Below are 8,222 nucleotides of genomic sequence, written 5' to 3'. Positions count from 1 at the left end.
GATAAGAATTTATGAATACAAACAAGGAAACAACACAGTGGGGTCTACTTGAGGAGGTTGGGAGGAGGGAGAGAAGCAGAAAAGATAACTATTGGGTACTGGGCTTGATACCTGGGTAAGGAAATAATGTGTTTAACAGACCCTAACAAAACTGCATATGTACCACCAAACCCAAAATGAAAGTTTTTAAAAAAAAGTATAATAGTTTTAGCGGTGGAAGTTATTCCAGTCACACAGCACGAAAATATGTAGTTGGGAATCCCTATGAGTCTGTAGCAACTTTAATTCTTGCCTCCTCAGAAAAAGAGTTGGACTGAAGGGCATAAGGCAGAAGAGGCTGCAGGAAGTCTTAGAGCAGGAGCGAAAAAGTTTATTAAAAAGCTTTTGAGGCTGGGCGCGGTAGCTCACGCTTATAATCCCAGCACTTTGGGAGGCCTATGCAGGCGAATCACCTGAGGTCGGGAGTTTGAGACCAGCCAGACCAACATGGAGAAATCTGTGTCTACTAAAAACACGAAATTAGCCGGGCCTGGTGGCGCATACCTGTAATCCCAGCTACTCGGGAGGCTGAGGCAGGAGAGAGGTTGCCATAAACTGAGTGGCGCCATTGCACTCCAGCCTGAGCAACAAGAGAGAAACTCCGTTTCAAAAAAAAAAAAAACAGCTTTAGAGCAGCGGGCCGGCATGGTGGCTCACACCTGTAATACCATCACTTTGGGAGGCCAAAGCGGGCAGATCACCTGAGGTCAGGAGTTTCAAACTAACCTGGCTAACATGGTGAAAGCCCATCTCTACTAAAAATACAAAATCAGTCATGCGTGGTAGCTGGTGCCTGTAATCCCAGCTACTTGGGAAGCTAAGGCAGGAGAATCACTTGAACCCTGGAGTCCAAGGTTGCAGTGAGCTGAGATAACGCCATTGCTCTCCAGCCTGGGCGAAGAGAGAGAGAGAGAGAGAGAGAGAGAGAGAGAGAGAGAGAGAGAGAGAGAGAGAGAGGGTGGGGGGGGGGGGGGGGGGGGGGGAGGGGAGCGGTGAAGCTTTAGAGCAGGAATGAAAAGAAAGTACACTTAGAAGAGGGCCAACCTGGCAACTTGAAAGACCAAGTAGGCGGGGCATCGTGGCTCATGCCTATAATCCCAACATTTTGGGAGGCTAAGGGGTGGGGGGGTTGGGTCACTTGAGGTTGGGAGTTCGAGACCAGCCTGGCCAACATGGTGAAACCCCTTCTCTACTAAAAATACAAAAATTAGCCAGGCATGATGGCGTGTGACTGTAATCCCAGCTACTCGGGAGGCTGAGGCAGGAGAATTGTTTGAACCTGGGAGGCGGAGATTGCAGTGAGCCGAGATCGTTCCATTGCACTCCAGCCTGGGCAACAAGAGCGAAAATCTGCCTAAAACAAAAAAAACCAAGTGCACTTTTGACTTGGGGCTTTACTTTATATGTTGGTATGTTGGCATACTTGTGGGGTCTTGCGTCCTTTTTCCCTTATTCTTCCCTTGGGGTTGGCTGTCTGCATGCGCAGTGGCCTGCAAGCACTTGGGAGGTGAGCACGTGCAGCGTGTTTACTGGAGTTGTACCCACTCTGACTTGAGGTGTTCTTCCCTTACCGGCTGCATGTCCCTAGGAGGTCAAACACCAGTTAAACGCTGCCATTTTGCTTCTTAGTGCGCAGGTCGGAGCCCACTCGACCAACTCTTGAGAAGCTACTGATCACCAGTTTCAGGTTTTTCCTATCTATAGGGAGACTGCCTTTCCCTGGTGCTGGCTGCGACCAATGATTTTAGAGAGGCAGCTAACCGCCTGACATTACCCGATGGTCGCCTGACATCCCAGGTTGAAGGCGTGGTGGGGAGAGCCCTCTCTTGCCCTGTTCATGTTTACCTACCTACCTACCTACCTACGATAACAACAGTAGGAGCAGTAATATCGAATTACATTGTTAATTTATTTTCTTTTGAAATCTTTTAACTCAATCATGTTGAAGGAGCCTCAAGTCAGCCTCGTGTTGATGAGATACTTTTGTTATGGAACTCTTACGCGAACCATCAAATTTTAAGTCAATATTCTTTTTATACCCATCTAAGCAATGCTTGGCCACATAAACCACATTTCCCTACTGTATCAAAGAATCCAGAAAACTGTATAAGACGGTGCTCTAAATATGTTACCCAGCCTGCCCTTTGGAACTTCTAAATCCTATAAAAAGAGAAATTAAAAAAAAAATTACATAGAGAAATTTAAAAAATATGTATTAATTCATTTAAAATAATAATCCCTCATTACATGTTAATATAAATAACATATTTTGTGAAAAATAACTACATTTTCCTAAATAAAAATATTTCATGAGAGGAGTGGCATTGTTTCACATTTTTGCAAATTTCTTTCATGTGTGGCTTTATAAATGACAGCTGAACTCTCTTAGTTGCATTTGCATTCTGTCTTTTGTGATATCATATGTCATGTGACCTCAGTAAAACCCTAATATTCATTTGACAGAATGAAGGTCAAAAAAAAAGGGCAAATAACATGGTATTATATTATAATGAAATTAGTTTTAGTTTAAAGGTTTCTCAAAAAGGTATTGAAGCCTTCTGAAAGTTGAGCAGGGTGGTGGGGGGAGTCCCTGGACCACCCATTGAGAACCACCGAACACCAGGAAATGGATTAATGGATTATTCATAGTTCAAAGACACAAACAATATTAGATAAAATACTTTCTAGAGGCTGGGTGTGGTGGCTCCTGTAATCCAACCACTTTGGAGGCAAAGGCGGGCGGATCACCTGAGGTTAGGAGTTCAAGAACAGCCTGACCAACATGTTGAAACCCCACCTTTATTAAAAAAAAAATACTTTCTAGAGACCAATATTCTTTAAAGGTTTATTTCTTTTTTAAAAAAATTGTGGTAATATATATATAGCATAAAAGTTTACAATTTTAACCATTCTAAGTGTACAGTTCAGTGGTATTAAGTACATTCACACTGTTGTGTAACAATTACGACCAACCATCTCCAGAAAATTTTCATCTTCCTAAACTAAAACTTCATACTCATTAAATAACTCCCCATTCTTCCTACCCTACAGCCTCTGGCAAATACCATTTCTGCTTTTTTATATTTTTTACTTTTAGAAACAGGGTCTCTCTCTCTTGCTCAGGCTGGGGCTGGAATGCAGTGATGGAAATCATAGCTTACTGTAGCCTCAAACTCATGGGCTCAAGGAATCCTCCTGCCTCAGCCTCCTGAGTAGTTGGGACTATAGGTGTGCCCCATCAAACCTGGCTATTTATTTTATTTTATTTTATTTTTTTAGTGACAGGATCTTGCTATGTTGTTCAGGCTGGTCTCATACTTCTGGGCTCCAGAGATCCTCCCACCTCCACTTCCCAAAGTATTGGGATTACAGGTGAAGCCACAGTGCCCAGCAGTACTTTTTGTCTATGAATTTGACTACTTTAGGTACCTCATATGAGTGGAATCATATATTTGTCCTTTTGTGTCTGGCTTATTTCACTTAACATAATGTCTTCAAGGTTCATCCATATTGTTGCATATGTCAGAATTTCATTTCTTTCTAAAGCTTAATAATATTCCATTGTATGTATATATCACATGATATTTATCCATTCACTTGTTGATGGCCACTTGGTTTGCTTTCACCTTTTGGCTATTGTGAATAATGCTGTTATAAACGTTGATGTGCAAATATCTGTTTGTGTCCCTGCTTTTAATTATTTTTCTTAATTTTTTAGTCTATGACCATTTTGCCAAACTTGCCAACAGTTCTTTTGGGTAAATACTCAGAAGTGGAATTACTATGTTATATGGTAATTCTATGTTTAATTCTTTTAGAAACTACCATATGGTTTTCCTGTGTCCACATTTTCAACACTTTCTATTTCTTGTTGAAACTTTAAAGTTACATTATTTGGAGTACTAATTTATTTTTATTTTTTGGATTTTGTTCAATAATTAGCAAATGTCCAATAAGTAGCTCATGGATTTGGTAAATAATGTAAGATTATGAGTTCTCTGGAAGATAGCTTTCTCATAGCCCTGGCCTTTAAGGAGCACTCAAACTAAACTAGAACATGAAAGTAAATTCTTTTAATAGAGGAATAAAGATAAGAGGGTAGTTCTGAAATGGTGATCCTCAGACCATGAGTAATCAAATTCACCTACAGGTGATCTGGGAGCTGTCAGAAAAATCAACAGTTCATGGCCGGGCACAGTGGCTCATGCCTGCAATCCCAGCACTTTGGGAGGCTGAAGCGGGCGGATCACTTGAAATCAGGAGTTTGAGACCAGCCTGGCCAATATGGTGAAATACAGTCTTTACTAAAAATACAAAATTTAGCCGGGTGTGGTGGTGGGTGCCTGTAATCCCAGCTACTTGGAAGGTTGAGACAGGAGAATTGCTTTACTTGGGAGGCTGAGACAGGACAATTGCTTCAACCCAGGAAGCAGAGGTTGCAGTGAGCCAGGATCACACCACTGCCCTCTAACCAGGGCGACACAGCGAGATTCCGTCTTGAAAAGGAAAAATCAAGAGTTCACCATTATGCCAATGTCTATCCTTCGTCGATGGTACAACCTTGACAGACAGTCCCAGTAGCATGAATCCCTGCCCACGTACAAATTTAGAGAGAAGGACCCATAAAATGCTGCATTCCTATGCCTGCCAACACCCATAACTCTAAGGGCCAGAGAAGTTTCCAGAAGTTCTTTGTAAAAAGAACAGAGGAACAGGAAAGGACAAGGAAGAGAAAGTTTGCAGAAGAAAGGAGTGGGCCGTAGTTTTAGGTGTGTTTGTGTTCCCTTTATCTTGAGGCTGTAAGGTTGGTGGTGTTTAGGTAATCTGGGTTGTAACTCTACCCTCCAAGGCATGGGGGCAGATAGGGATAGGGCGGGCTCACTTGGCTGCCTGCCTATCCTTCAAGGAGCTCCACAGCTAGGTAGTAAAGAGATTCACAGCAGAATTGGTATCTCTATCTGGTAACACTCGTGGGAGATATTGTTTAAAATATTTATGTATTTCTTCTTCTTTTCTTCCCCAATTCTCATTTTCTTTTCTTACTAGCTTTCTTTTTATCTTCAAATTTTCACTTGCTAATATGCAACTGCATATTTGAATGTGCTGACTTTTTGGTGCAAAAGTGATGGCTTTTTGGTGCAAATAGTCTGCTGTCAAGACATCCAGTTTAAATCCGCTTTGCCACAGAAGAACTTTAAGGGAAAAACAATTAATAAAATTAATTTACATCTGTTTCTTTCAAGTTCAATGCCTACAGGATCTGTATGAATTCCAATAATTATTTACATTTTATTCATAAAAGAACAATCAAATATGAAAATTATGATTTTGGTTTTGGCATCTTCTGAACTGTTGAGGAAGCAGATCCCAGCACTCAATAGATTCTGTACTAGGAAAAGTTTTTAGCATGAAACAATAAAGCGTTCCCTTAACTGTAACAGTCTATATACTCCAGTGAAGTTTAGTTTTGAACCTGAACACAAGAAATGATGTCAAAAATTCCCAAGGCTTAAAAACACACACATACACACAGACACACACACACACACACACACACACACACACACACACTTCTTTTAAAACCCTTGCCTGCTTATTGATTCTTCAGGAAGATACACACATGTTACACAGAATAAGAAAGACATGTCATTTAGAAAGTAATAAATGGTGCAAATCACACTGTAGGAAAAAAGAGAATAGTTTTATATTAGAATAATGGCAAAAAACACAGAACAATTTTTGAAATACATTTCAAGGTAACAATAAAATTAATCACTGACAATGTACAATGTGATATTTGCTGAGCAATTCATAGGTTATTTTCAGAGACTACACACTTTACTTTTGTCTATATCTGCATTAATAACAGAGGATCATTCAAGTTTCTGATATCTGATATGGCCAATTTTGGCTGTTCAGGGCCAGGTCATAACTATGACTATTCTGCTAGCTATTGTATCCACCAGCATGACAGGAGAGGCCACTGTCAAAGAAAACAGTGAAAAAGAAGTTCAAACAATTTAATGTTAGAATCAAGTGTGCCTTAACAAAGGCTGTGCATGTTGAGTCACTGGTAGCAGTGATCTTCCTTCTTTCTTTCCTTTTTTGTCTTTAGATCTGGTTTTTTTTTTGTTGTTGTTTGTTTGTTTGTTTTTGCCAACTCACTGAGCACAGATCTGTTTTTTTTGTGTGTGTGTTTTGTTCTTATTTTTTATTTTTTGCTGTTCCAAATTTGTTTATTAATTCTGTAAGAGCAGTGTTTTGGTCCTTTGGCCAGTTATTAAATATCATGTCTCAGTGCCACATCCACCCTTTCCTAATCTTGTTTTATGATCCTGGTGCTGGGACTATGTAAACCACCTTTCTGCTTTGCCAGGTGCTGTCTGAGAGATGCTTCAATAGGGAATATCAGAGAGAGAGTGTGAAGGACTAGAGGAGGGAGGATGGACTTCCTTCTTTCCTGTTGGTTCTTCCTCTTATAGCAGTGCCCCAGTCTCATTTTTAACTCTGGCTAAGTTTGATCCAGTATCAGTACAGCAGCTATACAGTCCAGGTTACAGTCACAGTTTGCTTAACACTTGGAGAACTAAACTCATCACACCCCCTCAAATACCTAGTGTCAGCTGGTCAGCATTACTTCCTTAGATATTTAGATCCTAATTCCATAGAGACCCTTCTCTGAGCAAAAAGACCATAGCACCAGTTAAGTAGCACCTCCTTTTCAGAGATCTGATACTCAGTTTTTCGGAGCTCCTCCTCCAAGCTTCTAAGTTTTTTTTTTTTTTAATTGCATTTTAGGTTTTGGGGTACATGTGAAGAACATGCAAGATTGTTGCACAGGTACACACATGGCAGTGTGATTTGCTGCTTTCCTCCCCTTCACCTATAATTATTCTAGCCTTTTCCCTCTGTTCCTCAAGCCCCAGGGGTAGAAGCTCCTTTTTACAATCTATCTATAATCTGTATATCTATATATAATCTTAGTGTTTTATTTTTCCCTTGTTAATTCTTGATGACCTAGTTAGCAGTTCTTCAACTTTTTCTGTTAAAAGAAGTTGTATAATTTCTGGCTCCTAACTAATACAGTTTTGATTCCTAGATTCTACAATCTCTCTCTTCCACCTTTTAGTTTGTTATTTTATCATTTTGTAATAAGTTCTTATTTTATCACAAACATGCTAACACAAATAGCTCTTACATTTTTCTAGTCTCTGTGTTATGTTTAGATAGTATTTGGTGTGCCATCCTCCTTTCCTTACTGCTGCTTTCTTTGCTGAGTTTATTTGCATAGTTGCTGTGTTTTCCTTTACCTTGTTCATGCTTATGTTTTTCATAAAGTTTCATTTCACATTGTTCATGCATAACATAGGCAACTCCTTTCTAGACATGTTTTGTTCTGAAGAACATGAGTATGAGTAAACCTCTTGGCACCTTTCTGCCTATTTGATAAGTATTTATGTTTTTCTATAGCTACAGTTTTAGGAAAAAATAACAGGAACAGATTTATTAAGGTCCAGGAAATGATAAACAAATGCACTATATTTTCTTATTATAGAATCTCAGAAATGGTTATATAATGAAGTATCTCTTTGCTGGGCAATGACCTGTCTTAATTTTAGAAATCTGTCTGCAAATATGAATCATGCTGATCAGAGTATGGTCATGTTTTTATCCAAAGAATGGACAATTAAGGGCAACTTGTATTGCATGTATAACTAAGTAATATTCATTAAAAAAAACCTTTTATTTTATCTTTTAGGTCGCAAAAATCATGTAATCTCAAGACCAAAAATAAAAAGTACTGTGTCACCTTACCATCCTTAGCACTGCTAATTGGATCAGGGCTGTAGACATTGGACCTTGGTCAGAGATCTATGAGAGTCTTGTGGGCAAGCTCTGCCCAAAAAAGACCCCACCAATATAGCATAGTAAATGCCCCAAATAATCAGATACTCTATTTGAGGACATTTCAACGTGAGACATAAGGGAAATAGTTTGGTAGTAGTAGGAATTGTGGAAGCAGAGTTAAAGAATATCCAAGTCTCTTTAAAAGCAGAGTACCTGACTAGGGATTGAGAAGGTAATATTACTTTGATGATGACAGTGCAACAAAATGTCTTATGCTTTAAGAGATTCTATTCTGGAACTACGTGTCAGACTTTACAAGCCATGTTATTGCTCAT

General features: G+C 39.5%; 1 long non-coding RNA gene across 1 annotated transcript; it reads right to left on the bottom strand.

The window, feature by feature from the left end:
• Positions 1 to 2,903: 2,903 nt before the first annotated feature.
• Positions 2,904 to 6,652, bottom strand: LOC116564396. The gene is made up of 3 exons (XR_004274876.1): positions 6,641 to 6,652; positions 6,400 to 6,406; positions 2,904 to 3,047 (listed from the first exon to the last, which is right to left on the bottom strand). It is a non-coding gene; the product is annotated as an uncharacterized LOC116564396 (long non-coding RNA).
• Between the last annotated feature and the right edge of the window lie 1,570 nt (positions 6,653 to 8,222).

This window comes from Sapajus apella, unplaced genomic scaffold (genome assembly GCF_009761245.1).
Source record: "Sapajus apella isolate SASKATOON/1434 unplaced genomic scaffold, GSC_monkey_1.0 scaffold37, whole genome shotgun sequence".
NCBI lineage: Eukaryota > Metazoa > Chordata > Mammalia > Primates > Cebidae > Sapajus > Sapajus apella.
The sequence above is the reverse complement of the archived record's forward strand: the minus strand, read 5'-3'. Positions and strand labels throughout refer to the sequence as shown.